This window comes from Sparus aurata, chromosome 10 (genome assembly GCF_900880675.1).
Source record: "Sparus aurata chromosome 10, fSpaAur1.1, whole genome shotgun sequence".
Lineage (NCBI taxonomy): Eukaryota > Metazoa > Chordata > Actinopteri > Spariformes > Sparidae > Sparus > Sparus aurata.
The window spans coordinates 34370475-34387352 of NC_044196.1; positions in this window are offsets into that span (position 1 = coordinate 34370475).

Consider the following 16878-nt stretch of genomic DNA (forward strand, 5'->3'; position numbering starts at 1 on the left):
TGGTAATGTTCACCTTAAAACATCTTTACAGTACTGTGGCTACATAACACAGCTCTCTGCGCTGCTGTCCAGACGCCAAGTTCCTATCAAGCCCCTGATTTATGGCGCTTGATGCATTCCTTGGCCCTGGCGAGGAGGCAGTTTAGCTGAAATATGAGAAGAGATACAGAGAACACACTCAAAGTGAGTTTCAGTTTAGCCTGCATGTGCTCTGCGAAGCAAAACCTTTGCAAAACCTGAGAGACAACACGGGAGAGGCTTTTCTTTTTTGAAATCTTGAGAAAATATTTCAGCAATGTGTCCACATCAGCATGTCCTGTTGGGTGATAACACGGGGAACTGTGACCCAGCTGTCATGACGCCCACAGAACCTCTTTTGTTGATTGTGCCGCACGGCTCTCACCCTCCTAAATTACATCAGGATTAAAAATGTTAACTCCTTTGCCTTTTCCTGTCCACTTACATGTAGAAAATTGCATGCAGGTGTATGAAAGAGAAGAGACCCAACAACCTTACAGTAGTGTTTTGACGCAAATGGCTTTCCTGCGTGTGCAGTAAAGACCTGTAATCAATCATGGAGGCTTTAAGTAGCTGTTTGTCTTCATTTGGGTCTTAATGTAAAATTGCTGATAAACCGAAAATCAGATAAGCAGAAACAGACATTTCTTTAAAAAGGGGGGAAAAAGTCGGTGTGTGACGCGTTTTCGCTGCGCGCCTGCATTGCTTTGTCTGCTCCCAAGTTACAACAGCGTGATTACATGCTTTATTAAGTGCTGAAGTGCTCTTCCTGAGTAAAAGCAGATGTCACCACAAGGTCTGTCACTGAGTCTGGAGTCGGGGTGCCTGTGGTCAGCGTCTCGACCCGCCTGGAGCTCCCTGTGGTTTCCCGTCAATGCAGCGCACAAAATCATCGCCAAAGCAGAGCGGGGAAACATACACACCAGCGACGTTTATGTGTGTTTCTGCGTCCACTGAACATATATACCGTATCAGTATGCAGCGTGCTGGAAATGAAAAGACAGACAGATGTTCTCCGCTGCACAATAATGAGGCCTGGCATGAATTTTACAGTAAAGTGAGTTTATCTGCAAGAAGGGGAGACCTAGTTGTTATTTCTGTTGGTTTACTACTATCGCACATACGCTGAGGGCTGCACCACACCTGGTTGAGATACAAGATTATTTGTCTTGTCACAGGGAGTCGGTAACAGTCCATTACGTCCTTGTGTCGGAGTCTGACCTCTGACCTCTCTGTTAAGGAGAGAAAATTAATGGTTTCCATGCGATGCCACGTTTTATCACATCACTCCACGCACACTCTGAACGCTGACACTTTTATTTCAGCTTGTAAAACAGACTTTTTCAGGATAAAAACAACCTTCTGACAGGCTTTTAAAACTAATCCATCAGCATTCAATCCATGGATGTAATGTAAATGTTGTCTGCTTCGGCTTTTTGTCTGCTGCAGCATCGTGCTCCTGTCTCTTTAAGGCTCCCACTCCCCCCAATACCCAGAGTCTGCTCTGATTGGTCAGCACACACATGCCTGACCCAGCACCACTTACAAACACAGAGCAGCTTAGCTAAATCAATTATGTGCTAAACTAGCTGCGCGACATTAGTTATGCAAATGTATGACTCAAAGAAAATGACACAAAGTCCTTCAAGAGTGACAGTCTCAGTCATTTAAAAACATTTGTAAAGGAGCGTTAGGTAAAATGTTTTATTCAAAACATTCAAAGTTAGCATGCTAATCAGCTAGCCCTCCTAGCTAGTCGTCTGATGGTAAACAAAGCCAGTGCTTGAGCGCCCGATCCAGTGAGAGTCAGCTCGTAGCACCAGTACAGACTGGGGTGGGGACTATTCTTTAAAAACATTTATAAAAAGTCTGAAAACTCTGACCACAAACTGAGGCATCAACATATTTTACTGAGCAGATAATTCACTCATAACAGTCGTATCGTCAGTAAAAAAAGAAAAGAAACAGAAAAAGGCTAATGAAACAAAGATCAGCGTTAACCTGCGCCAACACCATTACTCCTCACACTAAATTTAACGACAGCCATAAAAACAACAGAGAGAGCAACTCTCCTTTATTTAGCACACTGCAACATCATGTCAGAGAGATAAATCTCCACACTGTCTCATCCAACAACATATATTAACTCTTTAAATAAATGCTTTTTCCGGTTTTTCGTCTGACTCTTCACATGTGTGCCCCCGGTGTTTCCCAACACTGGGAGGGAGCCATGCTTAGGATCCACCAACCATAGTATTAATTAATCATTGCACATCTGTAAGTGTGTGTGCCCATTTCGATGCCTGTTCTGTTTGTTGACTTGTGTGTGTGTGTGTGTGTTTGTGTTTGTGTGTGTTACAATGGTGCTTTGGCACTTTGGCACCTGCGCTACATTATAAAGCTAAAGGCTTGGATAATAAGCTGCAGGTGCACTCCTGGCAAACAGAGAGGAGATGCAGGGGGGATGGCAGTGTGTGTGTGTGTGTGTGTGTGTGTGTGTGTGTGTGTGTGTGTGTGCATGTGTGTGTGTGTGTTGGGGGGGTCACCTGCTGTTGCTGGTTGGCACTCTTCGTTAGCACGTCTATGACATCAACCTGCCTCCTATAACTCGCTCTACGGTGCGTTCACTGGACTGTTTTTACCAGCGGAAATGACGCATCTTCCAGGAAACAGGCATCGAAGAATTAAAAAAAACCTTTTGTTCAGCGTTCCCTCCATTCTGTGGCACTGTCGATAATTATTGACGTTAATTACGGCGATGATTAGGGTAATTTCTTTATGGCTGTGTTGGCAGGTATGCAGAGTGAAGATGGGCTGATGGAAGGGACCACAGAGGGGCCTTTTCTCATTGACAGCATAGAGTTGAAGTGACAGCCAATAAGGAGCCAATCTACTGCATGAAAACTTAATTATGTGATGAATGGTGCGACGTATAGACTGTGGCATAATAATATCACACTCCCACCTGTGAAAATACGAGCTGGAATAATTGTTTATGTTGGGGGGGAGGCGACTTTATTTATGAAATGCAGGCGCGGTTGCGTCCGTATCCTTCGTATCCACAAACATCTGCCTGATGAACCCGTCAACACTCGCAGCTACGTACGAATCCTGCAGCACGATGAGAGAGCGACAAAAGATGTTTTCCAGTGTGAGTGAGATTAAAAGAAATAAGCGGCGCCAAGCTCGAAAATAAAAGTTGCAGACTCCACAAAATCCTTTTCCAGCTTTTTTTTTCTCTCTCTCCGCTGAAAAGATTGATGAGTAAAATTCACATCATTATAGCTTTCGAATCCCTCACCTGCTTAACATTTACTGTACTTTCTGCTGAAGCCCCGCTACACTCGCTTGTTAATGGCTTCCAGACTTCGTCTTGGCTGAAGCACGCCGACGTGATTGAGCGGAGAATTCTCCTCTGAAGCTGGAAACTGTGATCGACTTTTGCTGAGAAACGTTTGTGCGTTTAAAGGAGCACTGTGTAGTTTTCGGGAGGAAAAAATGTAATGAATTGACGGATTTTTATGCCTAAACACTCTCTGACCATAAAGGACGACACAGTTTCATACTGTTTTACTTTGTTTATGTGTGGCGGACCCTGCCACCGTTAATATTAATATTAATATTGTAAAAATATTAATTACGAGTTTGCATTTCTTCACCAAAACTACAGAATGCCCCTTTAATAAAAGACTGACATGCAGTGCTCTTGGTTTAAACCATTCTTGAAGCTTTCACCTTCTCTCAGGGTTTCAATCGATTCCTTAACATTTGCATTTTGGTTTTAAAGTTTAAGTATTCGCTCTGCAGCGACTGCAGCCAGCTGAACATTAACAAAGACCATCAGCACACCTGAATCAGGCTCTCTGGTTGTGCAGCGTATCAAGATGACAAATCTGAAATCCTCTGTTTTAGAAGTAAGGTAGCCAGGCAGAATACAACATATGGCACCGCGTGTTCAAACCTGGCAACAGGCAGCGGATTAACAATGAAGATTTCCTCTAAATGAAACAGAACCCCCTTAAAAAAGGGCCGTCATTAAAAAAAAAGAGAGCCGCGAGTGTAACCTTCACTTTCATGTGCCCATGGGAGTGAGCGCGACAAGAGAGGGAGACTGTTTTTGATTCTCTTCAGCTGCATTTGGAGGGAGACTGAACATGGCAACGCAGCGCTCGCATCTTCTCATCCACACTTTCCCATATGGCGCACGGATCTGGGTGTAGATCGAAGGATGAGACACACAGAAAAGAAAAGAAGAAAAAGAGAAAAAAAGGAAGTCCCATATGTGTGTCTGTTTCTCTTCATTAGCTCCCGGCCAAACAGAAGTACCTCCTCAGCAGCTTGATTGAAATTAATGTTGTTAAAAATGTCAAGTTCATCCACACGAGGACGTGACATCACAAACACGACTGTTCTCAGGGATTCTGACATTGCCTAAAAAAAAAAGGCTCCTGAATTTATGTTAAATATGTGAAGTTTGAATTTAACACGTCTCACACTGCTGACGGTCAAACAGTAACTGAAGGGAGACAAACGGTCAAACAACATGGCTGCCGGTTATATTGGAGGTGAGCGGTACGGAGAGCTAACCTGGCACGACCTTCAGGATGCTAACTGCAGGATGCATACTGGTACAGGTAAATCTGGGTGTTTAAATTCATTTAGACGTCTCTGTTTTTTACTTCGCAGCCTCAAACCTGCATTAATAGAGTTTTCTGTCAGTTATTTCAACAGAAGCAGAGAGAGAAGAAGTGGGGAGTTCATTCATAAAGTATTAACTGTAAATGCAAAGGAAAAGAAAGATCTCTTGTTCATCCCGAGCACATTTTCTTGCATTTATTTCACTGGCTTACACTTTACATTCCTCTGAGCATAAACTGTCAGTCCTTCTGTGTGTTTGGCTCAGTTAGCTTTTAGCTCTAATAGCTCTGTTAGCTGCAGCATTGAGCTGTTAGCTCTATTATCCAAACTCACCAGTGACTCTGCTCTCCACTGGATGCTAACAGCTCGCTAGCTCTCCAATTTCAACATGGATATGTTTCGTCGGTCTCTGAGACGCGAAGAGAAGAAGCGCTTGGTTCAGTTTCTAAGCATTATTCATACATACAAAGAAGAAGGAAAGAGATCTATGTTCATCCAAAGCACATTCTCTAGCTTCCCTGCTACAACCGGATGCCATTCGTCCAGTATAGACAGAAAATTTGTGCCTCTTCAGTAGCTAAATGCTCCATTTTCTTCCCATGCTAGATGCTAGCTGTGTCTTGGCGCAGGGCAGCTACTGCACAGTGTTCATCATAGCTTTATAGCAGCTGACAACAGCTGCCTGCTGCGGCTGAAAACGGTGAGAAAACGGTTAAGTTCGATCCATTAATGTCGCAGCTCCGTTTCCACTGCAGCGACCCCTCCCTCCCTCCGCCAGCTACCAGCTTTAAACAAAGTACCCATTGTGCCACTGCCCTCATTTTTCCTGCAACACCAGCCTTTTAAGAATTTCCCTATACCCACCCCTGCGGACCTCAACTTAAAACCAGAATTATATATATTTTTTTGATTAATTACACATAATGACATGCCAAAACACCACTTATCTAAGTCATAAAACGTGGCCTGACCTCATTATGAGGATAAAGCACTTAAAAGTTACCTGCAGCTTCAGTGCTCGGCGCTCTCCACTCAGTCCTGTGACTTCTTTCTCCTTGGGTTTTCAGCTGAGGAAGGTTCTGGAAGTGACCGGTTTAGTTGGAGCGGGATTTAAGGGGGAAACTGGCGTCTGATTTGGTTTCGCTGTCTGTCATCGAGCTGGCAACTCTCTTCATAGATGATTCACGGAATTAGACCGACAGCTTCGGGGGCTCAACAGGAAATTCCTGCATCCTAGAACCGATCTCTTTGTGCTTTCTACGTCTGTGCTGAAAAGCACATTTGCAATATTTCACATAACACACGCAGCATCAATTTGCACATGGCCTCCCCTTGACACTTTTTGCCCACGTCCCCAGTGGAACGGGGATAAATCTGCTGTTACCTTGAAGGAGGTGTTGACACCGGGCCTGGCACCAATGAATTGCACTGTTGCCTCAATTAGCTGCTCGGGATCTTGTGTCAGAGCTATGAGGACAAGGGGGCGATGTGATACCCTGCAGTTGGGGCTCTGTCGCTTACCTGGTGGCCCCATAGTGTGTCTTAGGATATCATATGCCTGCGCTCGCTCGCTCGCCCGCTCGCAGCTCTTTTTACATGTATTCGGCAGATACACATCCGTGGAGGCCTCTGCGAGTCCACGACTCCTCCTTGGGCGAGGCATGCACCTCTCTAACCAGGGCCAGGCCTGACGGGGAATACGTTACAACTGATCTGATGTCAGATATTCTCTGGAAACTAGTTGTTGCCAGCAGGATTAAGGTTAAGGAGCATTCTGGTGCTGGATCTGCACTTAGGGGCATCTTGTAGCTCGGAGGAAGCAGTGCCGGCAGAAGGGGGCGAGTGTACCTCCCTGTTACCCCCTAGCCACCCTCCTCCAACTGCCATCTGATGTGAGGTAACATGTGAGGGCGAGCTTCCATCTGTCCACGGTATACGCTAGCAGAAGGTGCAGCTAATGAGGCTTGATTTGCTGCTGCACCTGCCTCCAATCTGGGGGGTGATGGTAGTGGTGGTGGTGGTGGTGGTTGTTGTGTGTGAGGTTGTGTGTGTGTGTGTGTGTGTGTGTGTACTGGGGATGCTCTATCTCACCAGCCTCTCCTCCTCCTCCTCCTCCTCCTCCTCCTCCTCCTCCAACCGCCCCCTCTCCCCCTCAAGGTGTAATCATTGGTTAGCTTGTATGGGAGCGCCTGCAGGTTGATGGACCCTGGGAATTCATTAGGAAGTAGGTGAGGACTTGGGTTGAAAGGGCCTTTTGACCTGCCTCCAAACACCCTCACATTACAAAGCAGAGGACGATTCAAAGGGAGAGAGGAGTCAGCCAACTTGTCGATGCATCTCCACTGCTAGCGCGTTGTTAAAAATGAACATTTTGATACTCATCTCGCGGCTCCTCAAGAAACCGAGCTTGTTCTGAGCCGGCCGCTGCATCAGAACCTGCGATGAGTTAAGCTTTTTATGAAAAGCGACCAAAAACAAGCGTTTTTTAGTAGTTGAGGATGAGGTTGTATTCCTCCAGATGGTGCGAGGGGGAGGTGTTATGTCCACATGTTAAATGCAGCATGTTTATCCCCCTTCTCTGTTCCCTGTCACAGATACCATTTGACACAAGAGCTCTTCGGGGGCCAGTTATTCCAGGCCATTGAGTCCAGATCAAAACCAGCCCTGTGTTTTTGTGAGTCAGTGTTCAGTGCTCCCCTTTTCTCCTCCGTCAGTCCCCCTCGCTGCTCCTGGAAACTGAGAGGGAAGGCAAATACTCACTGCAGCCACAAATATGACCGGCGGCACTAAAGCACGACATCCTCATCGATTTCAGCTCTTAAATCTTTACAATATTTTGTCGCGTAGGCTTGTGAAATGTTGCGTTCGAGCGTGCGACTCAGTGTAGGAATTTTTGAGGGGAAAAAGAAAACAAAAGAGGCTCGTCGCCCCGAGGCGGCACTTATAACTCGTAGTGAACCGATCGCTGGGAAACCTTCTTTGCAAGCTGCGTGAATAATCCGCAGGGTGATGTCATCGCCCACAAAAGCTGTGTGCCACTCTCGATTATTTTCAAATTAACTGCTCCATTCAGAAAGAGTTAGGGTTAGGGCTGCATATTAATGAGCGACCTGCGCAGGTTGGTACTGCTCAACATACTCACATCTGATTCAGAGGATATAGTGAAAATTGATCTGGACGCCTCTCGATAACTCTCCGGTTCAATTTCGGAACGCAGAGTTGATTTTAACTTAAAGGGGCGCAAGGGAATACAAACTCAGGATGTTAATATTCAGAATATTAACGAGGTTATATTGTATTTATATTTTTAATAACTGAATAAACAAGCAGTTCTCAGAGGAAAATAAGGTATGAACACAGTTTGAACACCTTTAATTGACTCGTGAAAAACACAGTAGGTTTGTTTTGTCTCTTCTGATCAGAATTTCTCCCCCTACACCTCCATCACCTCCATCACCTCCGTCACCTCCATCACCTCCACTTTGAGTTTCTCTCCGGTCTCACCTCATCGCTGCGCAGCGTCCAACACGCTGTATGCTTGACCATGTTATTCATCAGCATCTGGAAAAAGAAAACCGTGTCCTTGATTTGCATTCCAGCCACCTCCACTTTATCCCACACCTCATGATTTCATGAATACTTTACGGCGCCGAGTTTGTCCAAATGTCTCACATTTCAAATTAGCTGAACTTAGTACAGTATCAGTGAACTGAAATGATACAATACACACTCTCGGCATCTATAAATAATGCGGGCGGCTCCTCGCAGGCCCTGCAGCCGGCCTCCAAGTTCGAGGCTTTAATCTGTCTCCGCTTTGGATTTTCTTTTTTGTCAAAGAAAAAAAAAAGAAAAGATGTCAAATCTGGGAGCTGTCGTAAATCAGAGCTCCGCCACCGAATGAATCAAGCGCTGAGATATAAATCCGAGGCCTGTGTTGAAATTATGAGCCCGCTCCATGGGAAAAAGAGTTTATGCTGCGAATCTGAGAATGCTGATCATCCCATCGGGCTCATTTGTTTACTTTCAAATTCCCTCTTTTGTGTGGTTTGGAATTGGAGCAATGTTTGTGCTTGTTTGTGGCCAAGAGGGAAATCACTTGAGATGTGATTAAGAAAAAGGATACTGCCCTCTTCTGGCGGAGGAGTCCACAGCAGTTACACAACAACAGAAGTATTCAGAGCAGCTACCCCCTCAGGTGTGCAGTTAAACACATGATCTTTACAGAGAAAACATACTCCTCCAATCCTCCCATGTATGTTTCCTCCTCAATCTATAACTGTATTGTGTGTGAGCACTCACATGAACAGTGGAAACTATTCTACTTTCTCATCCTGTGAAGGAGAGGAGATGATTTGAGTCTTGATCCTGAAATAAATGCAGAAAAACAACAATTGTTAAACAATTTACCACCGCGCTCTAACCAGGTAATTGTCCAAAGCTTTTAACGACCTCTGCAGCTCGTTCATTAAAGCGATGTATAAATCCCATATGTTTCCCTCCGCGTCTCTCTTGTGCTTAATGGTGCTCCATCCTCGTGGCTGACGTGGGTCAGATCTTCAGGCAGGTGGCTGGGAAATGGAGGCAGATGGGCCGAGCGCGCCGCCGCTGAATCTGTGAAGTTCTCTCTTCAGTTTCAAGCTGCACCGATGGGCCCTTGAATTATTACCAGGCCCCCCATTCATAATTAGCCCGGGCCTGGTGGGGACCAAAGCCCCACTAATGATGCCTTTGTTGCCGCTGATCCACGCTGCACAATCAACAAGAGGGGACGTATGACGGGGAGAAGCGGTCCCACATTGAGCGATAACGTGCCTTTAGGGCAGCCTCTCTAAAACAATCACGCATGGTTTCAGCTCTCCCCTCGTTAAAGATGAGTGTTCACATGGGGCGTGAGACTGAGTGTGTGTGTGTGTGTGTGTGTGTGTGTGTGTGTGAGAACGAGAAGCTTGTAGGTCTTCAGATATGCCGGTTCCCACAGGAAATATAAAGCTTTTTGATTTCATAAGCCGTCCTACGGTAGGCGCTGCGTGTTAAAGACGTCTCCATCCATCAGACAATGTTCACTTCAACGTTCATTCAGTGTGTGTGTGCTCTGTTTTCAACAACTGCTATTCAAATATAGATCATTTCTTCACAACTATGTCTTTCTCAGTTTGTTATAAAAGACATTGCATGATTTTTTATTTCTCCACTTTACTTCCAGTGGACAGGATTTTCAGCATTTTTCCAAGGAAGTGTTCTGACATTGAAATGTTGTTTTAAAGAACTTCTCTGACGCTGTAAATCCTCCACTGCATAAATCTGTATTCACTATTTGGACGATCTCTTTTCTGCAGTCAGCGTCGCTTCAAGATTTTCTTTCCGAGAGATGACAAAGAGGTTTTACTCCTCTGAACGATGTATATAATATTATTTTGAATATTATTTATATTCTGAATTAAAGGAAACACATTAAAGCATATTACATAATACTACATGTCTTCTACCTGGGTGAAGCATTGATACGTTTCTCTATCGATAAAAGTATTAAATCATGACATAGAAATACTTCTTACGAGTAAAAGCTCCTGCGATGAGATGAGATTCAAAAAGCTCAAGCAAAATATACTAATATCAGAAGTAAATGTGCTCATGAGACAGATTATATCATGTAAATATTATTATTTAATATGTTTTTTTAAGGAGCACTAAGTAGTTATGGAGAAGAAATTCAAACTCAGATTTTTTAACATTTACAATATTAATGAGGTTATAATATAAACTCAGATATATTCATGTTATCCGTGTTATTATTCTTATCCTGAATAAACGAGCTGTTCTCAGAGGAAAATATGTTTGAGGCTGTAAAGGTGGCAGGGTCCGCCACATATAAACAAAGTAATACATATTTTCTACTAAATTAGACCGTGCATCTTTTAATCGACATCAAATGCCAAATAAATGTTTTACTGAACTCATAGATGTGAAGTTGAGGGCAGATATGTTGGGCTGCTACACGTCTGAGCAGTTAGCGGTTCGGTACCTTGCTCATGAGCACTGCAGCACAGCCCGGGGAGGGGAGCTGGCACCTCTCCAGCTCCCCGTCCAAACTCCTCAATGTGGTCTGTGCTGGACTTGAGCCGACCACCCTCCGATACCCCGGCCAAGTCCCCACCGGCCGAGCTGCTGCCACCCCGCGGGCTCGGTTAGCTTCAGGAAACATGTCCAGCAGTCGGCTGCGGATGATGTCGGGTTGTGCATCAGTATTTCTACTGGTAGTTGTTGCATTAATGTCTTATCCTAACAAAAACCACATTTTTAAAATATAGATAGAACAAAAATCCTCCCGCTGCCTCTGCTCTCCTTCACCTGCTCAGTTCATCTCTCCTGCTCAGATCTGAAATATCTTTCTTCCTCTCGGTCACGAGCACTCATCTCCTACCTGGAAGTAAGTTGAAGGAGAGGATGAAACACAGGACAGGAAATGAATCACATGTGCGTCTTTTTTTTATATAAATGAAGGACTTCGTTTGATATGGATTGCCAAAAATGTTCACATATGAGACAATCGCAGTTTCCTTCAGAGGATGCACTTGAACATCACTTGAGCCTCCTCCACTGAAGGAGACTGATTTTTTTGGCAGCTCCTGTCATCGTCGCTGCCATTGGGAGAGCTGGCATCATGGAGGCACCGGCATCTGTTTCTGGCTCACAGTGGAAAGCAGGAGCTGGAGGAGGGAGGGGATTTATTCTGCACTTTTGGGATAAACCTGCAAAATACCGGTCAACAATGCTTCTTCCTGGAGCTCCTGGTTCACTTTAAAGATGACCGCGAAGATAGTCGTCCCTTTGTCTGGCACCAAACGACAGATTCTCCTGGTTTATTTAAAGCTGGTGCGTGCAGAGGAGGTTTATCCAAGTGGGGGTGGATCCCAAAGTCCAGAAACTTGGCCGCCTTTCAAATGAAAGTGTATTTGTGCATTTATTAGCGTGCATTGACAGCCCGTATTAAACGATTGCTCTCCACCCACTGGTTAAGTCCGGCTTTGAAGTTACACACGGACGGATTACCAATCGTGTCCGTATATGCCGAGACAGAGTAAAGAAAGAAAATGTTGGAATACTCTCTCCCTGAATGAACGCCTTCGCTTCCACACTGTCTGCGAGTCAGATGAGAAACTTGAGCGATGTTGGCTTTTAAAAAGGGATTGTCGTAAACGGAGATTAGTTTTAGGTTGTGGACAGCAAACATCCTGTTAAACTCTCGGTGCATTATGTAGCTTTGCTAACGACATTTTAATCAGAAGAGAACGATCTTAGTTAAAGAAATTGACCGTGTACAAATTTGCGTGCTAACAAACTACATCAGTATATTCTGCATACTGCAAACTGTGATGATTTCACACTGATGTTAAATCTTGTTCTGCTTCTATTTCTGTCTTTTCTTTTTCTTTTTGCTGTTGAATGTGGTTTCTTGTCTGGAGCGCTGGGTTGGAATACACCCTGTGAGGTCCTCCACACAACGTCTCAACTGCTATATCTTCATATTCTGGTGGTAATTGAGGCTATTTTTGTAATATTTGAATCTTAAACTCCACATAAAGCCCCTTTAAGTTGTTTTATGCTGCTGGACTCGATATGGTGCCTCTCTCCGCTCCGCTAACACAGATTAACAGCAGCTAACGTTAGTTTATAAGTGAAGTCCGCTAACAGAAGCTAACAACCGGCTTCCAGAAGTTCCACAGAGTCTCTTGAAAGAGAAGGAGAAAAGAAACCAGGTATTGAACTACTGTTTGTGGTTCATGTTTGATTTAGAAATAAAGAATTTTGGTCAAAGAGACGTTAGCCGCTAGTAACGAGATGAGCTGAGGAGGAAGAAGAAGAGGAGGAGGTAGGAACATTATACAGAATGTTATATTATGAAGTTTACCTAAAGAATTGCTTGACTTAAATAATGAAAAAATAACAGAATAAATATGATACAGTAGATTGAAATGTTTCTAAATATAAAGCTAGCCTGTTAGCATAAAGACTCGACTGGGAAGCAGCTAGCCTGGCTTTGTCCAAAGATGAAAACATTAACCTACAAACGGCACTAAATCTCACTAATAAACACGTTATATTTTTGGAATAATCTGTATAAAAACCAAGAGTAAGAACAAACTATTTCTTGGCAGGATGCAGAGACTCATACAACCAACACTGTAGCTGTAGCTGGCTGTTTACCACAGTCTAAGCTAAGCTAACTAGCCGCTGACTGTAGCTTTATATTAGATGAACACACACGACACATCTGACTTTCAGCATTGTGCTCTTAAAACTATTTCTGGAAGTATTTTGCATTTTTGTGCAGCTGTAAAGTTTTCACAGCACCACATTTATGCATCCAGTTGTGCTAAATGTAAAATAAATCTTTTTCAGCCTGTTAAAATGCATTTTTTTTCTTTTTAATTTTTAGAAAATGCTCTTCCAACTGCGGCCTTCGTTTTGACGCCTGTTTCACAAGTGTCTTGTTAATGTCAGCCTGGCGTGTCTTCCGAGATCTCCCAATTCAGTCTTTGGCACACAAACTCTGTGGAAAACATCATTGTTAAGACGTCGTCGCAGTTGTGTGAACGCTGTGAATTAACAATGTCTGAGCAGCGCGACTCACTGATTACATTGAAACCAAGATGCAGGAAGTCAGCTGTGGAGAAGCCCTTTATGGTTTTTGGCATGTCGGAGAGACTGTTCGCAGCCAATTGTTCAAAACTCTGTAGTTTCACAGATCTGAGCAAAGAGCGCTCGCTGATGCACTGAACTGATTATAAGAGGACGAGATCACAGCGTTTGTTCAGCGCGATAAGTGAAAGTCTAAAAGCGGCGGCATTATGACTCCGTAAAGAATCACAAGACTTCTACAATTTTTATATCTCACATGTTTCTGTTTATATCATGGCTCAGTCAAACACCTCATGGCACCATTTTGGAAAAGTGTTTGGAATAAGACCCGGAGCTAACGTTTTCCAGATAAAATCCCTCGTTCTCCCCCGACAGTCCCCCTCTGACCTTCCTGCTGTCAGTAAACACATTACATTCATTGACATGGTCAGCACTACAAGGCTTCTTTAAAAAAAAATCTGAAAATCCATAATGTGAAATGTGATTTCCTCTTGTTTCCGGACATACTTTTCGGGAGGAACGCAGGGCAGACAGCCACTACTGTACCTAGTAGATTAGACTTCTCCACTTCTTCCTGTTTCATTCCATCCAGGTGCATACTGGGAACGCTGCCATGTATATCCCTCGGTGCACAACAGTACAGCGCAGCTGTGGAAGCCACCTAAATTTGATTCCTCTCGTTGTAGCCTAGCAACGGTGGGTATTAGCGCACACAAGCTGGATGGGTGCAGTTCTGGTGCCAGAGGCAGGATGGGCGCCTGGTTGCAGCTCATTGGCAGATGACATTGAGTGAAAGCTGGCATTCTGAGATTAGGGGATCAGATGCTCACAGCGCTCTATGCAGGAAGTAGTATGAAATGTAAAATCAATGCCAAGAGGGCTTGACAGGTTCTTTACACTTGACGTACAGATGTACACAGATACACCATACATAATGTCGTTACACGCCGCATAAACCCACATTACATCACCTCCGTTTTAATTTGTCGGGCCGCCGTAATCAGCTTTTTGTGAGAAGCCGGTATCTGGGATGAAAATGAAATATTTGCTGATGTAAAACAGACCAGAGGACCATTTTAAAAATCTGTTATCAGATCTTGGCTCCCGCTGCAGATAAGAAAAGTGGCCCTGGATTTTGAGCAGATGTACTGGCGTCTTTCCAGCCAGCACAAATTCCTAATGTCACCTTTGTTATTGATTCACTTTGAATAAATTAGCTACTGTTTAGACTTGTTGTGTGAGGAGCTGAGCGCAGGGGGCGTCCTGGCAGCTCGCTGGTCGAAAAATGTGTCAACCATGTAAACAAGAATTCCTGGTTTGAGTCCAGGACCTTTGTCGCATCTTGCGCCTCTGCTACCTGCGAGAATCCTCCCCACCCTCCAAAAAAACCAAACCAACCTCCGGACAGTCGAACAGCCGAACAGCCGAACAGCGCACCTCTTGTGGATTTAAAACACAAGCCAGTAGCACTTCCACTGGCTTGAGGCCGTGGAGTGGGGGAGGCAGCTCTCCCCATAAGCGTTGGCAGCTACGCTAGCTTCTGTTTGCTAGAATACCAGATGCCTCACGCCACATGCTTCAGCCACTTTGATTTCATCTCGGTGCAGTTGTTGATCAGATCTGTCTCTGTTTGACGCAACCTGCCTCCCGTCTCCCTCCTAACTTTCATCTCTTCCGAGCCGGGCAGGCAGGCGGCCGCGGCTGTCTTGAGATGTCACCCGGTGACGTGCAGTGTCCATCTGGTATACGTTGTAATGGGCCCGGATGAATGAATGGCCAGCCACTCCACTGCTCCCTTTATGATTCTCAGCAGTGGTGCTGTCCAACTTTGATTCCCCAGTTATTAGGGAATCGAATTCCCCACTGAGGCGACGCCCAGAGGAGAGGAAGAGAAAGAGACACACAAAAAGAGTGTGAAATCTGTGGCAGTGCTACAGAACATACTGTACAGCCCACTTCTGCTCTCTTCCTGGAGCCTCTTCTTCCTTTGTGTGCCTCCGGAGCACTTTAAAACTGGGAGGCTGGTAAAGATTTGTAGCTGCAAGCCAATATGTGGCACAAAATTATAACTCAGAGGTGTTGAATTGTCTGCATGTTGAGGTGGAGTGAAATTTTAGGCTTGTAGCTCAGTAAAAAAAAGCAATCTGAAGGTCATGTAACGAACTCAGCGCCCTGCGACAGAGACAGACTCCGCTCGGTGGATAACCCTCCGGGGATTTTCCTTCATCTTAAAAACTATCGACCGGTTCCCTCTGAATTTAAAGGGCTCCTACTGGATCCCATCACAAGGGGATTAAAGAGGAAAAGGGCAACTGGGATCACTTGGAGAGCAAACCCCTTCCACTTGAGCCAGCACTCAAGCAGGGATGAAGTGGAGGCGCAGAGACGACCCAGAGGGAGCGAGCGCAGAGGGAAGGGAGAGACGGGGAGGTGGCATAGTTTGGATTCCCAATATGTGTCCGGGGAATCCGAAGTGAGGCCAGATGGCACAGGCCTGCCGGTCTTTGGGAATCACAGCATACGGCGGCGGGACGCATGGCAGAAGGTAGCGGGAAACAGTGCCGGGGTCAGCTCTTGATGTTGGACGCTCCCCGGAGCGGTTCCTTCCATCCCTTTGAACAAGAGAGCATCTCCACACAACTGTGCCGCTTCTCTGCTTAATGCGGCAGTTGACTTCAAACGCCGCGCTATTCCCTCCTGCCCAAAGCCTCCTGAGTTCTAAACATATGTTATCAGACCTGATGAAAACACCGTGCCAATAACATGCCACTGAGCGCCACACATGGACATATGTGTTCTGTTTTCGCCGCAACTTTCATCTCGTACGATTTCATTTGACTCACTTGTGAAGAGCGACACGCGGCGGCGACGTCACAGAGCCGGAGCGATCGGCCGCCGCTCCTCGACGCCTGTCACGCCGCTGTGCTTCGCTATAGACTGCAGCGCGACGCGATGGCAGCCAATTATATCAGTCAGCTTTCTGAGACAGATGTCCAATATAACCTGGTTAGCGCTAATAGGCAGATTTTTAAACAAGAGTAATTATTCATCGCTCACAGACCAGTAAAAGAGACGGATTCTAATGTGTGATGTTGAATGTGTGTGACAGGTGTTACCACCAATTTCCCTTCAGTCTCCCGTGGCAGCGTCCGCTACGTAAACATCTTAAAACACGTCTGATTCACATGGAAGTGATCTCACACGTTCCCGACGCAGACTCTTTGACTTCAGGGAGGAGGCGACTCTGCATGTGAACGCTGATTATCTTCCTCTGTCTCAGACTGAATAACAGTTTTTTGGAAGCCAAGTGTGGTGTTATGCTTGTTGTTGCATCTCCATATCCGTGTATAGACTAAGATCCCCTCGTTATTCTCATTAATGGTCCATCTGTCATCTTGGCAGGAGCCCACTGGTATAGAGTTAGCTATGATTAACATTTAATCTATATGATTTTCTAATGAAAGCAGGAGTGCCACACTCAGTAATGATTGATTTGTTCGCTTTTTTAATAATGCCTCAGATTGTTGACACTGATGTGCAACTGTGTGCTGATTATGAAGCCATTGTTTAGTGAATTTCATA